The 20,189-nt window shown below is 40.4% G+C and overlaps 1 long non-coding RNA gene across 1 annotated transcript in view; it reads right to left on the reverse strand.

The window, feature by feature from the left end:
- Window positions 1-3,682: 3,682 nt before the first annotated feature.
- LOC140476753 (uncharacterized) overlaps window positions 3,683-20,189 on the reverse strand; it is a 90,313-nt gene continuing 73,806 nt past the window's right edge. Inside the window, exons 2-4 of the long non-coding RNA XR_011960591.1 lie at window positions 8,272-8,374; window positions 4,703-4,919; window positions 3,683-4,033 (exon numbers count right to left, since the gene is read on the reverse strand). This is a non-coding gene — a long non-coding RNA (uncharacterized lncRNA). The remainder of the gene's footprint in view (window positions 4,034-4,702; window positions 4,920-8,271; window positions 8,375-20,189) is intronic.

Below are 20,189 nucleotides of genomic sequence, written 5' to 3' on the forward strand. Positions count from 1 at the left end.
CAAAACTTTAATCTTTATCATTATGATAAAAGAGTCGCATCAGCATGAAATGTGTGTGCATGTGCTTCCCACGACATTCCCACCAGTGCTGAAATGTTTATTTTCTGCTTGCAGAATGGGTGCAGCTTCAACACATTTCTAGGCTGCTGCATCTGGATTCAATTGACTTTCACACATTGAAAAAATCTTTAGCTCCAGTAGAGCCATACATAGACTCACTTGTACATATATAATATCCCATTGATTCTCATTCTGTCAATCTGTCTGGATTCCATGTTGAATATGTTTTGAAGTGGCTGGCTCTTTTCTGTTTGATCTTGGTTTATTAACCCCTTGTGTGCAGTTACTAGAAATAAAAATGCAACTTGGTAATTAAACGCAGACAAAAGTATATTTTGTCACATTCATGTTGGAAACATATCTGCGTGGGTCTTAGAATCTCATTATAGTTAAAAGGAGCTATTGCAATGGATTTAAGTTTCATCCTGTGTTATAGCATAAAATTGCATGTATTTTAGAACTCAGTCTATTGAAATGTAAGGCTTTGAACTAGACTTTATAATGATCTCCTTTGTCTCAGAGCTTGAAAATGCAAAAATATCCAATTATTATCTCTGGACCATGGATGGTGGTTAGACCCTGGCTGGGCAAGTGGGCTTGGGAGGATGAAGTAGGGGATGGGTGGGGTGTGTGGTGTCTTTTTATGTTCTTGCCTCCATAAGTAAAAACTTTATCAGGTCAACATCATTGGTCAGCTAACGTGATTTCTTGAGCATTTTCATCACTGTGAGAATAAAAACAAACAGAGCCCTTTCTGAATTTCCACAGCCCGTAAGGAATTGTCATACTGCTAACCAATGGTTCGGATGAAGGAATTATAACTAAGGAGTAAACTCTACGGTTTTCTCCACAGGTGCTGACTGGCCTGCTTTGTATTTTCAGCATTATCTGTCACAGAATTTCAGCTTTTTGTTTCTAACAAAAATGTACTTGGAATCCTGGAAGGGATAATTCTGAAACACTTGCCAGATTTTCCTCCCCCGCTTACAAGGAACCAGATAAATCAATCTCCTAACCTAGAACTCAGATTGAGATTCAGATTATGCCTTTAGTTGTGATTACAAAGCTTTAATCTTAACTTGACCCCTAATGCATTGCAACTACTGGGTAATTGGGAGTAGATCCATAACTTGTTTCTATCGTACAGTGTTCATTTTGAAAGATGGTAAGGAAGAACAAAAGAAGACTGACACCCTGAAATAAACGTACATTTATTTACAATGTAGGTATCAGATTTTTGAAATGTTAAAAGAATTGTGCATGAAAATCCACAATAAAATTCATTTTGTTTTGTGTAGAGAAATGAGTGGTCTCAGTTGATTCTTGTCCAAGAAAATTAGTGCAATCAAAGTACTTGGTTTGTTTTTGAAAGAGTAGAAGTGAAAAGCAGAGAAGTTATGTTTGTTGTAAGAGCATGCCAACTCACGACACAATGTGAACTGCTGATCATGATGAACGTTGCTGTTACCATTCTTTCTAAGTATAGGAAATGGCAAGACCTGCCTGATTTCATGTGATAGAGGAAAACCTGGGTCACTATCTATGTCGTTGGTTTGGATGTGGGAGATAATTGCAATATTTCCAAGTTCACAGATGACACAAAACTTGTTGGAAATGAAAGTTCTGAGGAGGATGAAAAAGGGATTCAAGTGGTTTTAGACAGATTTACTGAATGAGCAAGAGCATGGCAGATGGAATATAATGTGAATTCATTTTGGTCGGAGAAATAAAGGAGCATATTATTTCTTCAATGCCGAAAGATTGTAAAATGTTCATGTTCAAGGGACTTCAGCATTCTTGTTCATAAGCCACTGAATGCTAGCATGCAGATGCAGCAATTTGGAAGGCAAACAATATGTTAGCCCTTATCACAAATGAATTTGAGCACAAGAACAAAATAGTCTTATTTCAAATATAGATCATGGTGAGATGGCACCAGGGTTATTTTGCACAGTTCTGATCCCTTGCTATAGAGGAAGTTCAGTACAGGTTGACCAGACTGATTCTGGGATAATTGGACTGTCCCACGAGGACTGATTGAGGAGACGATATCTATATTCTCAAGAGTTCAGAAGAAGATGTACTCTCATAGAAACTTATTCAATTCTTAAAGGCCTGGACAGAGTGGACAGAGAAAGGATATTTCCCCTGGATGTGGAATGTAGAACCAGGGTCACACTGTCACAGTAAAATGTGTGACTGAGATGAGCGTGAATTTCTTCACTCACAGGATGGTGAATCTTTAGAACTCACTACCCTCAGAAATCTATGGAAGTTCGGACATTATGTAATTTCAAGATAGAGATCAAGAGATTTCTCATTACTAATGACATCAAGAGATATAGCGTTGAAGTTAATGATTAGCTATGATCTTGAATGATAGAGCAGATTCAACAGATTGAATGGACTACTCTGGTACTATGTTCATACATTCTTAATTGCAAGTAAGAAAATTCCAACCTCTGTTTTAAAAGTGCATTATATCTTTAGGAAAGTGGGAAACCTGAGAGTTTGATTTTCTTCTTTTTCTAATTTTCAGTATGATAAATCAAGTAATGATGATGTTCTGATGTGTCATTACAATGTAATCTGATTTTAGACTGAATTTATCTTTTGCTTAAAGTGTAAAATGTCTTGAACAAATCCAGATCCCATCTAAAGTTGCAAAACATATCTTCCCCACTTTTTTTATAATCAGAAACAGCCATGGTAGCAGTCATCTTTGATAGTATCTTGCTTGGTAACATCAGGAGATATGTTTTTCCTTGAATTGGGAACACATGATGATCAAATCATGATGAACAAATCACATCATTATTGTAAAAATCAGGTCATCATGTTTTGAATGAGTATAGAAACACAAAATAAACTTCTAACACTTTTTTGCAAAGACAGATTCTGTTGAAATGACAGTTTTTTCCAGTTTTACTGGATAGTATTTTTGATAAGAGATTCAGTTTGAATCGGCATTCCCTAAATAGAAAATATCACGGGACTCTTGTCAGGAGTATACAAATTAGGGAAAGTTTGGTATGTGACTGTTTCCAAAACAATTCATATTCAATAAATTATTAAGTAGTCTAGTGGGGTAGTATAGTGGCACAGTGGTTAGCACTGCAGTCTTTAGTTCCAGGTTTGATTCCAGCCTAGGGGACATTGTGTGTGTTTGAAGTATAGTTCATTTTCATTTGTTATGATCTATATATCTGTTAACTAGATGCTGGAGATCAGAGTCGAGAGTGTGGTGCTGGAAAAGGACAACAGGTCAGGCAGCATCGAAGCAGCAGGAGAATCAACATTTTGGATAGAAGGCCTTCATCAGCATTCCCGAGGAAGGACTTATGCCTGAAGCATCGATTTTGCCTGGTCCTCGGATGCTGCCTGACCTGCTGTGCTTTTCCAGCACCACACTCTTGACCCAGGAATTAGGTAAAATAATTAAATTTATGTTGAGATCAGTGGAATAGAGGGACTTGAGAGAGAGAGAGATGGCGCACTCATCCCCATCTTGATCAGAACAATACCTGATTTGATAACTCTTCCAAGATAAGGGTATATCTGAGTTTATGTTCTACTTCAAGATGCTGAAAAATTGATTCACCAATGGTAATCTTGTCTTCAATAGTAGTGCTTCAGTATTGGTGACTTGAATTCTTGTAAATCTTTTCTGGAAAGTGTAGGCATGTTAACATACTGTGTAAACTGGAATCAGCAATGTGAGGCGTAGACAATTTTAGTTTCAAGCCTCATTTATACGCTCAAGTATTGTTTCAAATGCTACTGGTATGGTTCTGAATGGTACGACACTTAAAGGATCAAATTATGATGACAGGCTGCTTGTATACCATTGATGTTAGGAGGTTGAGGACTGATTTGCTTGATGTCTATGGTGAGCTTTTGTAACAAGTCAAGAAAACATGGCATTGAAATAAAAACAAAGAATGCCGGAAGAGCTCAGCAGGTCTAGCAGTATCTGTGGAGAGAGAAACAGAATTAATGGTTTAGGTCCGGTAAGACTCTCCTTTAGAATTCATTAAAATAGCAGGATTAGCTGTGCTTTGGGAAACCTGTGTTTGAGTCCAATTTTAACCATTTGACCTCCCAGTTCCTGTTGAGTGGGCAGGATTAAAACTGGGTAATTTGGGTATCCTAGTGAGGCTTGTTGCCTAGACAATGGAAGTTTTATCAGATGATCTACTGCTTTGAAAAGTCCCATCTCCACATTCCTGCCCTGGGAGCATCCTCCAACCAGTTGGAAAGGGAGCAAACTCTTTGATAGCCAAATACTTGTCTGTAAAACAACCCTTTTAATCTCTTATCTCCAACATTTTTACAACTGATAAATGAAAATATTTAAAGGAGATGAAAAAGATTAGTTCTCTTTAAGAACACAATTCTAAATTTTCTCTCTGGTTGCTTGCAGCATTTGTCCTGCAGGCTAATCTTCTGCAGAATCGAAAATAATCCTACAGAATTGTCTATCCTAGACCTAGTTGTCATGTAAGAAAACAAAGTTCACTCCTTTCTCAGGAATGAAATATGGATTCTTTGATGCACATTTGAGCCACACTGATGTACATATTTCCTCTCTTTTTCTTAATTTAATGTGGAATAATTATTATTCTAATGAATGTAGACCCACCCTGGTGTTCGGGAAGAGATTCCAGGATTTTGAATGCAATGCAAAAATGGCTTTTCACAAAAACGAACTTGTGTGCTTTGTACCAAGAAAGATGGGTTTGCTTTGCTTCGTGAGAGCAGGTTCTGCTGAACTGTCTGAAATCCAACTCTTCAGCAAAGGCACCTACTGATCCCACATGAGGAGGTTTGAGGTTTCATCTATGGTGAAAAACATGTACCTTGGGGAAAAGAGAAAGGAAGGGAAAGTAAGACAGAAAAAAAATTGTATTTTATTGAAGAAATTTCTTGTGCTTTATTAGGAGCTGCCTCAGTTAGTATTCTGCCTTTAGAGGCCCATCTCACCAGTTCTATGTGGAAACATTTTAACTACTCTTCAAAGTAGCCATTAAATTGCTACAGTTAAAACCTTTGTGCTTTCCATTGGCCATTAACCAGGGTTCCTGGTGACTTCAAATGCTAAGCACTCTATGGAAATTTTATAACCCCAAAAGCTTTAGAAGAGATGCCAAGTTAGGCAGAGCAAAGCAACCCTGAATTGAAATGTTGGGTCACTTCAACCTGACAAAATCTCTGAGCTGGATCTGATCAGAATTATAGTTGTGGTGCAGTAGACTTTAAAATATGTTTGAACACCAGCTTTTCTTCAAGTGTGTAATCTCAGTTATTAGCACAGATATTTTATATTTTTTGTTTTAAACACGTTCTTAGAAAATTATGCATCACGTGGAATATACAAACTTACATTTTTTCTTTTCGCTTTTAGAGGATTTGTGCATCATATTAATGTTTATCCCTAATTGCCCTAGAGAAGGTGGTGATGAGCTGTCTTCTTGAACTGCAATGGTCCCTCCATGACGTTATGGCATTATTATTCTAATATATATATAGACCCACCCTGGTGTTCAGGAGGGGATTCCAGGATTTCGAACCAACAATGCAAAAATGGCTTTTCACAAAAAAGAGCTTGGGTGCTTTGTATCAAGAATAAAATTGGCTTCATCTGACTGATACATTTAGTGCATAGATTTGCTTTACATCAAAAAATCACAATATATATTAATAAGATGATTCGGAGATGCCGGTGTTGGACTGGGGTGTACAAAGTTACAAATCACACAATACCAGGTTATAGTCCAACAGGTTTAATTGGAAGCACACTAGCTTTCGGAGCGACGCTCCTTCATCAGGTGGTTGTCACAATCACCTGATGAAGGAGCGTCACTTCGAAAGCTAGTGTGCTTCCAATTAAACCTGTTGGACTATAACCTGGTGTTGTGTGATTTTTAATTCTATATTAATAAGGTCCTTTTTAAAAAGTGGTTCTAATCCACGTTTGCTCCTTACCTGTGCAAAAATAAATATCTTACAGTCAAATGAGATTATAGTTGAGAGGGAGGGGGTTGCTCACTCCTGCCTCATTGGAATAGCTAAGATGGGTAAAATCTAATAGGGGTCTGAATGATGTAAGTTGTGACCAGTTTTCTGGTAGAATTGTATGAAAAGTCTGCTGAGGCAGAACTCAATGTTGGAAGCATTTTATACTCTTGCTGACTCACAAGAGGAATTTCTCACTAGGCAACAGTGCGTTGCCAATTAAGGGGAGTTATAGCTTGTTAAATGCCTTATTACCAGCACAACTCACTTCAATAATATGCAGCTTCTTAACTTAACAAATGGGTTGAGCAATTTCAACATTGAGAAATCTCAACATGGAAGTCAGAATGGGTGCCTGGTGAATTCAGCTCACTGCTGGCTGCAAGGAGCCTTCATGCGTCTCAGCACTAAACAACATCGAAGGGCACAATCCATGGGTCTCAGCTGCTCACTCCCTAATCAGGGAGTGGTGTTCTCAGTCAGAGGTTCGTGCCTCTGCAGTTCAGGGAATGGGTCCCGGTCAGTCTTGTGGCTCCATAGCTGCCAGTCTGAACTGCAGGGCTAGTAAAGGGAAGATGTGCTGACATTGGTCAGGGGTATGAGCACTTCCAGGGCTGTCTGATTGGTTTGCTCAAGGGTTGGGCCAAAATAGGTTGAATCTATCTACAAGAACTAAGGGAAGAAAATTGAGGTGGTGTGAGGAGGGGGGAGAATGAATCAAGAGAGGGAGCTGCTGCTATGAAAAAAGTGACTCAGGAACCTATTCATTAGGATTGGGGGCTGGGGAGAAGGTGTACTGATTGAGTACCGGGACAACACTATTTATAATGAGGGTGATACAATAAAGCATGGCTAGGAAGGAGGTCATGTGAGGTGAGGGGTGTCATTCATCCCCAATCAGGACCAGCTTGGCTTCAAGGAGGGGCATGCTACAGCTGCCATTGTCACCACATGTGCCAGGAATTGGAGGGGCAAGGTGGGCAGATGAAAGCTCATGCAGAAGGGTTGGATGACGACCATTTTCTTTTCATTATTCACTTGTGGGACATCAGCACTGCTAGCTGACAAACAGTTATTGCCTGTCCATAGCTGCCCTTGAACTGAATGGCTTGCTCGGCCATCTCAGAGGGCATTTCAGAGTCAACTACATTGCTGTGGGTCTGGAAGTGGTATGCAATAAATGAAACTGACAAAGGAATTAATATGAGAGTGGCCAAGGAATGGAGAATGGTATTTACTTAGTTGATGTGACATGAGTGTCTCAGTATTCCTATAGGAGTTGTCCTAATCTTCTCCTGGAAGGAAGGACACTGTGGGGTGTGTTGTTGGACACCTCTCCAGCCATCTGTGCCCTATTGTGGGCTGTTTTATCCTGGAATAAGAGAAAGGGAGGGATGAGTGAGATGAAGATGACTGGCACTGCTGTTAGTGCTGGTGCAGGTGTGCAAAAGGTGTTGAGGTATCCTGAAGAAGTGAGTGGACAACACAAAGGAGATCAAAGGTTGGGGGTGGGGCGGGGTGCTGGGTGTGGCGTGGTAAGGAATTGTGGAAAAATGTTGCAGGCAATACTGAGAGTGACAAAGCACAAGCCTTGAGAGGAGTTGGGTGCAGAGACAGACTGTGGAGTGTACAAGGGCATTGACCTTCTAAAGGCACTGCAGGCTGTGGTGGAAGGAGGAACATAGTCATCTCTCATACATGCTGGTTAATCTTAATGCCATCATACTTCACAATTCATGGAACTTTGATCCAATACAATAGTGAAAGCATAGCGACATTTGGATTTCAACAGTCAAACCAGACCATCTCTTCTTCAAAAGCTGCTTTCATGCTCAATTTCCAATGTCTAAAACTTTGCCTTGTTCACAGAAGCACCCTCAGGTCTCAGTTCATAGTGTCAATGGTGCCTCCTGGTTCATTGGCACATGAAACTAGGCCTGTTCCTTCTGGTCTGCGGCCACAGAGTTCTGGACAGAGATGCCCAGAAATTAACCTAGACCAGCCCTTGGATCACCAAAATTATGGAACAACCCAGGCAATGGATATTGCTTCCAGCTTCTTACCTCTTCCCTTTATTATCATTCATGTCCAATTCTTCACTGCCCTTGCCTCTTTCATTGTATTCTGTTTACTTCCTCGCTGCCTGATTCCTCTCAGCACTGCACCTACCTACAAAATTGATGCAAGTTAATTTACCATGAGGTAGGTGAGGGAATTTTCACCCATGGTGTGCAGCAGCCAGGGATATCACTGGGGAAAGTGCTGGTTGGGCATTGATTTTATCATTCGGGCATACGGTCTGTAACACAAAATCAAGTAGAAAGAATTAGGAACTTTAAATTGCAAAAGCAAATTTGCATTATGTTTACACCAGCAAGAGATTTTAATGTTTCAGTTAAAATTGGAATGACGATCACTGGGAAGATGCAGTCTTCCCACAATCTGTTCAATTTTGTTGAAACTTTGTTTTCACAGCTCAAAGCATCTCAGTAACCACAAAGTGCACAAGTTTGTAAAAAAGCCTTTTTGTAATAAGGTGAAGGAGCTCATAACAGTTTTATGTGGGTCAAGTGATGTGAAAGCACTGAGCTGTCAGCAGCATTGCAGATGAACACAGCTGTAGAGATAGCGAAGCTTACATCATATGTTGAAGACTTACACGAACTGTTCCTGAGAACTAAGTGTAGCCAAGCTGCCAAATGAAAATCAATAGATATCGCATTTTTATTTGGAAAGGAAACCGAAGCCTCAAGGCGTTTGAGAGTTTTTTACAGATTTTAATCAGAGCAGACTTTTTTTTTAAACAGCCAACATGTTTTATAGATTTAAGAATCAGTACAGAAGCTACCAAGCAGTCTCAATATCACTTTCAGGCAGGCGGAATCTCAATTATCCTCCCTGGCTTTGATTGAAATTCTCTTGTTTTGAGAACATCCTCACTCTCCAAGTATTTTGTTCATTGCCACATAAGTTTAAGAAGTGTTCCGGAGATCAAGGGGTAACCTGACCATTATTGAAACCGGGTTTGACACCACAACATAGTTATACTCCATAATGTATGAAACCCAAATACTGAGAGAATAATTCCTCCCAGGGGCCTCGTACTCCTCTTCTGGAGTTTGGATGACCATATTTCAGAGTTTTCCACAGCAGAAACTGCTTCAAAGGATGCGAGATGTGTCACAGCTAGATGCTGGATGCTGCCTGACCTGCTGCGCTTTTCCAGCAACACATTTTCCTGCTCCTTGGATGCTGCCTGACCTGCTGTGCTTTTCCAGCAACACATTTTCAGCCATGTCACATACAAGTACCTATATAAGATCATGTTAAGTGAACCTGCCCAGTGAGAAGTAGGTGAATTTGATGCCCCTTTCACATGTTGCATGATTTTCATTCAAAGGAGTACAGAACTTGCCTGAACCTACAGTGGGCAGAATAACTTAAGGTTTCCTCTGAAGGAGCAGTTTGGCAGCTCAGTTATCTTGCACTAGAAGCTTCACTTAACAAGAAAGCAAAGCATTTCTTTTTGGGTTATGACTGCAAGTTGAACTTTTTGTGATGAAGCAAGATACATTGTGATATTAAATAGTTCAAAATGCCATATTGATTTGCAGAATTGTATATGTTTTAGTGAGTGATGAGGTTATAATTTATTTGTGGAGATCAAATACCATTGGGCGGCACGGTGGCTCAGCAGGTAGTATTGCTGCCTCACAGCGCCAGGGACCCTGGTTTGATTCCAGCCTCAGGTGACTGTCTGTGTGGAGTTTGCACATTCTCTCCATGTCTGCGTGGGTTTCCACCCCCAGTTTCTTCCCACAATCCAAAGATGTGCAGGTCAGGTGAATTGGCCATGCTAAATTGCCCATAGTGTTAGGTGCATTAGTGAGGGGTAATTATAGGGTAGTGGAATGGGTCTGGGTGGGTTACTCTTCGGAGGGTCGGTGTGACTTGTTGGGCCGAAGGGCCTGTTTCCATACTGTAGGGAATCTACAGGGGAGGGGTGAGATGCTCTTCAGAGGGTCGATGTGGACTCAATGAGCGGAATGTCCTACTTCTACACTCTTGTGATTCTAGTCTGATCTCTTCAAACTATTCTTTTCAGTGAAAGGTGTTTTAGTTTCTTTTGGCTCACCTTCATAATCATAGATTCCTATAGTGTGGAAGCAGATTTTCTGAGTTGTGCTGACTTGGGAATTCTTTAAAAACTGGAGAGTGGAGTGGATTCCAGAATACCCATACCCACTCCTGTTCCAGCAATTTTGACTGTTGTGCAACAAGGGTAGAGGGTTCACATACTGCCCTATCAGTTCCAAGATGGGGCTGGATAGTTTGAATGCCCCCAAAATTCTGATGGACTGTGGTGTTTCTGGTGAGTCGAGGTACCTTATACTCCATCAGAGGGTCCCTCATGTCGTGTGGAAAAAGAAACCATTGTTCAACATTCTTATTGAAATACATTGCCTTTCTTACCTTATCACAATTCTGACAACCAATCACACCCATTCATATCATCAATGTCAGATGCTTTTATTCTCTTCAGACCTCTTAATCCTATGTAAATAAACACGCAGGCAGTGAAAAATCTTTTCAGAGACTAGCAGGTTTTTCAACATAATAGAGACTTGAATAAAACAAGTAGATCTTGCTTGCTGCAATCTAAGACATTCTGGGAGCTCAGCCAAGTACTCATAATGTGCACATTTGTTCAGCCTGATTTAGTTGATTATTGCCAGTGCCTTATGAAGTGGCATGGAAGGGGCATGGAGGGAGGGCTGAATGGAGACTGAGGGCTTGAGGGTCTGGCAATCATGTTTATAACTGGGCCAAGATGGGCATTCTAGCTTGCTGGCCATGCCATCATCTGTAGCTACCCCAAGCCTCAATAGTTGGCAGATCTGATTCCATCCCAACACCACCAACCCAGAACGAGAATGTGGAAGTGGGGCCCTCTATAATGAAGATAGATTTGTAGAGTTAGGAACTTTCCTGATCCACGTTGCCCACCTCATTTATGAAAATCAAGCGCAATGTTTCTGGTCAATGACTTTTCATCAGAACCCCTATAGATGTGCTGATTTCACTTACAGTCCTGTCACAGGTAGACACTTTTACTATTTTCTTGCTGTAAGTGCTCATATTGAATCTGTCATGGATAGATTCTCAGAAGTCACTACAGCTAATGGTACTGGAATGGGTGGAGAAGATATTGATGGTTGTTCTCTGAATCCAACAAAATAGATAAGAATGGAGTCTGGGGACCCACTTTGAAAGTCATCCAGTAACTGCTCTTCTCTCTTTTTTTGTCATTTAACTGACTTCCTATCAATCCTGCCACATTCCCTTTAATACCATAGACCCTAATCTTAACAAAAAAACCTGTCTTATGTTGTGCAGATGATGAATTGGCAGAAAATAATGCTTCCAGAAAGAGGTGAGTCCCAGTTCCAGATGATAAAGAAAAATATATTGTTTCCGAACAGTTACAATAATATTTAAAGAGCTCCAATGTCTTGTTTACCATTCGAAATGAACACTGAACATACATACTAATACTGTTGATTCAAAGTGAAATACAATTTAATACTGTTGCCACATTGTATCTATAGAAGTTGACCACAAGCAATTATTTTCACAATGTATTATTTAGTACTGAACAATAATCCATTACATACTCGGCAATTAAAGGAATCAAATACACCAACATCTCACCCAATTACATGCCATTCTGATTCCTGAGCTCACAGTCAGTAGGAACAGAAGATTCTGCGTTACATTCTGTCCAATTTACCATTGACTAAAGCTATCATATAGGAAAATTGTATGGAGTATTTTGATGGGTGGCTAATCTTCTGCAGCCTCGCCAAGTTTTAACTCAAGTCTACTGGAAAATGCTATTAGTGGCAGTCGTAAATGAAGGTTCACTGTATTTGTGTAAAATCCTTTTATCCACTATTTTAAACAGCTAGCATTGACATTAAAATAGCAGACAGAGGAACGTCATATATACATGTTAACTATTCGTCTGTTATGGTTGCCAGCAGTAATTTCCAGACTAAAATCCCAAAGTTTTACCAACTATTTTAAACGCTTTCACATGTTATATGAGCTGAGACTGACTGTGCAACTCTCTCACATGAGGTTTCTGATGAAATGTCATTCCAGGAAATGCCTTGGCCCCATCATCTCCAGCACATGTGTGAAAGCCATTTTAGGTTCTAGGAAAGAATTTCGTAACATACAGCTGGAACGTGTTACATCACTAAATGTGAATCTCAGACCAGTCACCACTTCATGTGGAGTTAACGCATTTGCTTCAAGCTCCCTTAACCCCTGGTCCTTGGAGCTGACCCTGTGCTGAACTCAGCTGGAGTGTCCAAGGCCAAAGTACTTTCCAAGCACTCTATGTCAACATCACACATTCCCACAGCTGCATAGCAGAGGCATGACATTGCATAATCTTTCCAAGATAGCACTGCTTGACCATACAAGGCCACTGATGTGGTTAAATTGTTAATGTTTTTAAAGGAGCAGCTACAGGAAAGCTTTTATCTTCACTTACAGTGGCAGTACTCCTAGGATCGATTGCACCAAGTTTATATTGAGCTGTCAGTCTGAGGTCAGGTACTTTCACACATAGGGTAAATGAAAAGTGTTGGGAGTAGAAAGAAGTGTTGCAGAATCTGAGATTCATGGAATTTAAAACTTGTACACCTCCTCACAGTTCCCTTTTAGACAGTAGTTTTTTTTCTGTCAGCAATGGTAAGTCAACTTTACATCCTTTCCATGGAATTGGCTTACATTTAGCAAATGATTATTTAATTTTGAAGTTCTGGGAAGGTCCCTGAGCTAGCCAGCTTAATGCAGTGGAAAATGACCTGCAGTCATAAGTTTTGATAAACCACAAATCTAAAACGACCCTTTATAACAGCACATTACTTACCCCTACATTCCTTTCTAGGGTTCATTTTCAGTAGCTTTACTCCCTCTGCTAATCCCTGCTGGCTCTCTGTGCTCTGCTACTTTTCCTTTCAGCCCTCCTACAACTCCTCACACAATAGTTTTTAACAATAGTGGGCAGGCTTTTCCAAGGAGTTGTAATTTCATGCAAACTGCTATTCTATTGTTTCTTTTGTCATGAAATGAAAGTGCTGCTTATTTATGGTAGGAGATTCTGCTCAGGGCTCCTTCAGAAATGTGGATCGGTTCTTCCGTTCTGAGAGGTCCCTCATTGCGTAGGTTGAGTAGAGGTAAACCACACTGCTTTCTCACAGCAGCAGTTACTGTAATGTGTATTTTAAAGGAGAAAGTGAGGACTGCAGATGCCGGAGATCAGAGTCGAGAGTGTGGTGCTGGAAAAGCACAGCTGGTCAGGCAGCATCCAAGGAGTGGGAGAATCGATGTTTTGGGAATAAGCTCTTCATCAGGAATGAGGTTTATGGGTCGGGCTGTGAGATAAATAGGAGGGGGGTGGGATTGGGGGGAGGTAGCTGGGAAAGCGACAGGTGGATGAAGGTGAGGGAGAAGGTGATAGGTCAGGGGGGGCAGTGATGGACAGGTCCGAAGGGTGGTGCCGAGTTGGAAGCTTGGGACTGCGATAATGTGGGGGAAGGGGAAATGAAGCTATTGAAATCCACATTTATCCCATGTGGTTGCAGGGTCTAAAGGCGGAAGATGAGGCGATTCTCCTCCAGGTGTCAGGTGGTAACGGTTTGGCGGTGGAGGAGGCCCAGGAGCTGCATGTGTATTTTAATGTGTATTAAAGACAGCCACTTTTACTGCTCCTGAGAATGGGTAAGTTTGTAATGTAAGTATGGCATTAGGATGTCAAGAAGGAATAATGCCAGCCAAGCAGGGTGCTGGGTGAATAGGGTGAATAGGGCGTAAGGACCAGGTAGGTAAAATGCAATCTGGTAGGGGTAGGGTTCAAGGGAATTTAATGTGGTGAAAGTAGGAAGCCAAATAGTTAGGGGGTTGGGTGCCAGAGGTATGGTGCTATATGGTTAGGGTGCCAAGTGGGTAGAGTGGACATGGGTGGAGGCCATACTGCTGGAGTGCCAACATGCAAGGTAAGATGTGGGCCATGTAAATGTAGAAGTATTTAGGGAAGTTTAGGGTGAGTCAGGCTCTGCATGGGGATGGGTGAGAGGGAAGGGGTCTGGGGCAGTGTAGTTATGTATGTGTGAGGTATGTTGTGGGAGTCAATTGAATAGTTGTTCAGGAGTTGGATTAGAAATTTAATTGTGTAACTTCTCCTGAGTAGTGACTTGTTTAGCTGCAGTGAAACCCTACAGATCCTCTGATTTAAGTAGTTATTTTGGAGGGTTTCAAGCGTGGCAGAATTGCCCCAGTGAAATCTTCAATTTTCGAGCAATTGCTGTGAAGGCTGTAATGATAGGGATTCCACATGGTCCATGTGCAACTCCCTCCTATGCTTCGGAAATGATTATCTGGCCATCAGAAATCTTGATCAGTGTTTTCCTCCTGCATATTCATGTTGAAGCTTGACCAGATTCCTTGTCAAACTTTCTAGATTATTGCCCTTTGGTGATGAGGAGTGATCTCAGAAGTGTACATTCTCTGCATGACTTCTGCAGTACAATAATTGCTATACTAATTATATTACACCAATATGTCTTTTTTGTAATCTACAAGTTTCTGTGAACTCGGTTATATGGTTAGCCATGTTTTTTAAATTCATTTACAAGACAAGGATGTCACTGGCTAGGCAGTATTTATTGCCCCCTCCCCCTCCAGAGAGGGCAGTTAAGAGTCAACCACATTGCTATGAGTCTGGAGTCACATGTAAGACACATCAAGTAAGGATGGCAGTTTCCTTTGCTAAAGGAATTTAGTGAACCAGATGGGTTTTTCCAACAATCACCAATGGATTCATGGTCATCATTAAATTAGATTAGATTCCTGGATACAGGCCATTTGGCCCAAAAAGTCCATACCGATCTTCCAAAGAGTACGCCACCGAGACCCAATTCTCTCTGACTAATGCACCTATCACTATGGTAATTTACCATGGCAAATCCACCTGACCTGCATATCTTTGGATTGTGGGAGGAAAGCAGAGCACCCGGAGGAAATCCACACAGACACGAGGAGAATGTGCAAACTCCACACAATCGCCTGCGGCTAGAATCAAACCTGGGATCCTAGTGCTGTGAGGCTACAGTGCTAAACACTGGATTTTTAATTCCAGATATTTATTGAATCCAACTTCCACTACCTGCAGTGGGATTCAAACCCAGATCCCCAGAACGTTAGCTCGATTAACAGTCCAGCAATAATACCACTTAGTCATCGTCTCCTCTGTATATAGATATATTGAGAATATCAATGGGCAATTAGGCTTTAATGCTCTGAACGTAAAGGAAGGTTTTGAACCCACAGTTGTAAAAAGGAAGAAAAAGACCAAGTACAGTACCACACTTGAACTCCACACAGAACGTTCTTTATGCATTATTTTGTAATATTTGTTAATATTTACTGATTTTCTGAACTATTAGTGCAAGTTTAATGTTTGTCACATTGACAGTGTTCAGTGAAAGTGCCGTATGGGAAAACCTACAAAGTTATTAGGACTGGACATCTTCATCTTAAATTTTTCCTGGCATCTTCTGTGAATTTCCAATGCATCAGTATGCGAAATAGCAGACATCACACAGAGAAACAGTCAGTACATTTTTATATTATTATACTTTGCAAATTGGTTCTGATTTGAATCGGTCCTTTTACAATCACGATAATCGAATGGTTAGTACATCTAAAGGAGGGCTCAGCACAGCATCTGGGATTTAAATTTCTGGAGCTGCAGCACCTCTCAAACTGCTGGTACACCAGCAATGATCAGACCCATTAAAAAGATAACAGCATTTTGTGAAAGTCAACTACAAACTTCTAAAGGTATGTTCCACACAACTTTCCTCTTGGCATTAAACTTTGCTTAATCCGGGGCATACCTGAGATTCAGATCCTGAGCTGATCCAGTCCTTCAATCTAATCTTCCACTGAGCCTCACCTTGTAAAATGCACTGTGGCACAGTGCCTCAGTGGTTAGCACTGCTGCCTCACAGCATCAGGGACCCAGGTTTGATTCCAGTCATGGGTGACTGTCTGTGTAAAGTTTGCACATTCTCCCTGTGTCTGCATGGGTTTCCTCCCATAGTCCAAAGATGTGCAGGCCAGGAGAATTGGCCATGCAAAGTTGCTCATAGTGTTAGGTGCATTGTTCAGAGGGGAATGGGTCTGTGTGGGTTACTTTTTGGAGGGTCGGTGTGGACTTGTTGGGCTGAAGGGCCTGTTTCCACACTGTAGATAATCGAATCATGTGAATAAAGTGTGAGGAACAGTTAAGTTAAGTTTGATGATAAAACATTGCTATTAACACAGCTTCACTATTCAAGAGACAAATTGCAACATTGACAGGATTCTGTCCTGCTAGATTTGATTTTAACTTTAGACATTCTCTCCCCTGCTACATTTTCATAACATGTACTAATAATTCGAGCTGGCATACTGACTATAACAACCAAATGGATTTAACATCTGAAATTGTATGGGAATGATCAGTCTTACGTGCTAATCATCAACAGTTTTTTTTGATGAATTTAAACAATGCAGTCTTCATATTAATATTTTGAGGCACAGATCTTCCCAGGGTGATGGATTGGAATTTAAATTCATGGAGTGGAGGTTGGCGATTTAGGAAGGGAGAAATGTAAAAGCAGTAAAGCAATGTCAATGCTGTACAACAGAGTAAATGATCTGGTTTAAAATAAGCAGAGAGTGTCAGAAAGGGACAGAGAGCATAACACAACATAATAGGGCATTAACTGACAGAGGTGACATCAGGAGACAGCTAAATATAAGACAATATCGAAATGTATGAAGTATTTGCAACAAAAAAGCTCAATAAATAGCACAGATAGAATTAATAACAAAGATCAAAGTAAATAGAGTTTGACTTAATAGCTATTTGGGGATATGAGCAGAATTTTCATCTCTTTGAGACTAAGCATGAGGTTGAGCGTAACAGCGAGTGGGACTTCTGCTCAGTGGTGGGTTGAGTTTTCTTGTGTAATTCTGTTCTTCTCAGCTCACAATATGTTCATGCATGGGGTAAAATGCAATATTTTGTTGGCAGAAGACCTACCCCAGCCATGGAGGATCACACAGTGTCCTGATGTGACTCCAGCCATCCCCTGGGATTGTCAGTGATTGGGCAAAAGGGTCCTTAGAAGCCCTCGTGAGGACTGTCCAGGAGAGAAGGGACGCTCGTTTCCCCATGGTTGACAATAAGGGCATCCTGACTGATTAAAGCAGCCTGCACAGAGGTCACTGCATAGGTCAGCATTTGTTGGCAGCTCAAGAGAACCTGAGTCCACTGCTGCAAAAGGATAAGTGACCTGCTGCACCCTGGCCAGATACATACCACTTTGAGTGTAAGTTTACATTGGAAGGTTACCATTGCAGAAGACCGTCACACAGGTGTCTGCGTGCCAGGCAGTATGTCTGTCACTTTATTGCAGTTACCAGTATAGCATGGCACCATAGTGGTACTGCCATCCCAGGGGTCACACAATATCAGCAACTCACATGCCACCAGCTCACTGATTTTTTGTTGTAACTAGAAGAATGTATGCATCCAGCAATTTTTCATGACAGGCTTGCATGTGACAAGGATGCAAACACAAAAGATGTTTTGAAGTTTGAGTCATATCACTTGACCCAGGAGGGCAACATACCTTCTATCAGTATCAGCTTTGGTTGAACAGGTTTGTTGGCCCAGCCAGATGTCACCCCTAACACCATAAGAGTAAATAAAATACCTTAATTATGAATAATCCAAGTAATGGAAGAGGTTTGTATTGACTGGAGTTGAGAAGAAGCTTACATGTCCTGCAAGACATCTACCTTGTTTCTGTATAATTGGGTTTACAAAGACGTGTTTCCTGTTTTTGGGTAACAGGATTGTGCCCTTACCAATCATTCCAGTAGGCGTGGGTATTAATGAGTGTTCATGACATGCTAATAAATGCAAAACAGGTCCCCGGCCATGAGGGTTGGGAAACTGCACCTGTCTGAAAGGTTCTGAGAGCTTAATAACAAAACTTTAAGCTATAGTCAGGAAAATGAATTTTCGCCTGTTTCTCAATTAAGTTGACCAGTCCCACCTTTTGAAAATCTCCAGGCAGGCCTGGAAAATTTTACCCGTGGTGGCAGAGGGGCCAAAAACTAAAAACTAAATATCTCAGAATATCTGACTTGGAAAATCTATGTAGCATGGGAAAGGAGTGGGATCAGGGGATGGTGGTGGAGGAGATAACACTGATAAAGGAACAGAGAAGACAACTTAAATTGCAAAGTCAAGATATGGAAGCAATTTGGGTAGAGTTAAGAAACGACTGGGGCAGAAGATAAAGGAAATGCTTTATCAGCTGCCTAACAGCAGTTATAAAGGAAGTCAGAGTATAAATCAGAAAATTAGAGGTGCAAATAACAAGGTTAATACAGTAAACATGAGGTAATTTAATCTTCAGGTAGTCTGCACAAAAAGCATTTTCCCTAATAATGTTGAGGATGAATTTATGAAATGCATTCGAGATTGTTGTTTGAATATGTGTTTTGAGGAATCAATGAATGAATAGGACATTTGAATCTAGTACTGTGCAATGATGCAGTGTTTGTTTATAATCTTGTAGTGAAGGAGCCTTGGGGAAACAGTGATCATAATATCAATGAATCCTATAATGAGTGATTTAATTAAGGCCAAAAGTTATGTTTTAAAATTAAACAAAACAATGAAGATCTGAGGGTGCGTACGCTAACGTGGGTAGCCAACTAGTTTATATGGCAATAGATAAGCAATTAAAGAAAGAACTGATCATTTTCTACATTCCCTCAAAGAATAAAACTGTTATGTATTAAGTAGTCCAAAAATGGTTAATAATATAATTAAAGATCATATGAGATTAATGAAAGTGATAATTGGGAGAAGGAAAGGTTCAGCCATATCACAGCCAGGAATCTGCCAGTAATGAAAGATCATGTGTGCACACATGTGACCACTGTTCCAGTATTCATACTGTGACAAGGCTTTCAGCAAAAATGACAAGTTTGAGATGTGTGTTAGAACACTTTTGCAGAGGATCTTATCATGGTATAATTGGAAAAGAGGCTTGGATGGACGTATAAAGAAAGTACACAATCTCATGATCGGTCGGAACTTTTGTTAGTTAATAACCATTCTTAAGACATCAAGCCTAGTTAATGAGAATGTTAGAGTGCAATTGGATGAGAACGCAAGGTGAAAAGCTAAGACAAGAGCACACTTTGACAAATGAACAGGCACAAGGGATTTAAGATTGAAGAGTAGACATGGTAAAAAGGCAAAATTTGTAATCATTAACTTGCACCATTTCTATCAAGTCTAAAGCAGATCAAGCAGTTACTTGGTATCATTGAATAACAATGCCAAGAGGAAAGTGAGATTCCCTGGTTGAGAGCTGGCAAGATATTTTGATTACTGTGATGATGAGGATAGATTTCCTTTTCCTATTGATTCTTATTGATCATCTGCCTCATTATCTTTATCATACAAAACCACAAAAGCAGATTCATTGATTTAATTGTAACTATCAGAGTCTTTCAAATGTGAAAGAAGAAAAGATTGAATGACATATATATAGTCTGTTGTTTACAATTATCTCATTGAAATAAGGCCTTTAGTCAAAAAGAGCAAAGGATGTTTAAAAGTAATTGATCTATATTTGATAACAGAATTTCTCTGTTTCAGACATTAAATATCAGCTTTCCTACTGGGAATGTCCCTTCAACTTTGCCTATTGAAAGAAGAGGAGAAGGGGTAAGCGAGTGATGGTATGTTGGTGAGGGTGAACAAAAGGAACCTGATCATACCTGCAGATAACACCAGAACAGAGTAACCAGTCAGAAACATTCTGCCCTCTCTATATTTCATGATCAGTTGTGTGGTAGCATCAATTTCCACAGAAAGCCATGACTGACTTATCCTGAACACTTAATGCTAGTATTTTAGGCTATCTCTAGCATCATGGGTGTTGAGGCATCCTTCCACTTAATTT

This window comes from Chiloscyllium punctatum, chromosome 5 (assembly GCF_047496795.1).
Source record: "Chiloscyllium punctatum isolate Juve2018m chromosome 5, sChiPun1.3, whole genome shotgun sequence".
NCBI classification, from domain to species: domain Eukaryota; kingdom Metazoa; phylum Chordata; class Chondrichthyes; order Orectolobiformes; family Hemiscylliidae; genus Chiloscyllium; species Chiloscyllium punctatum.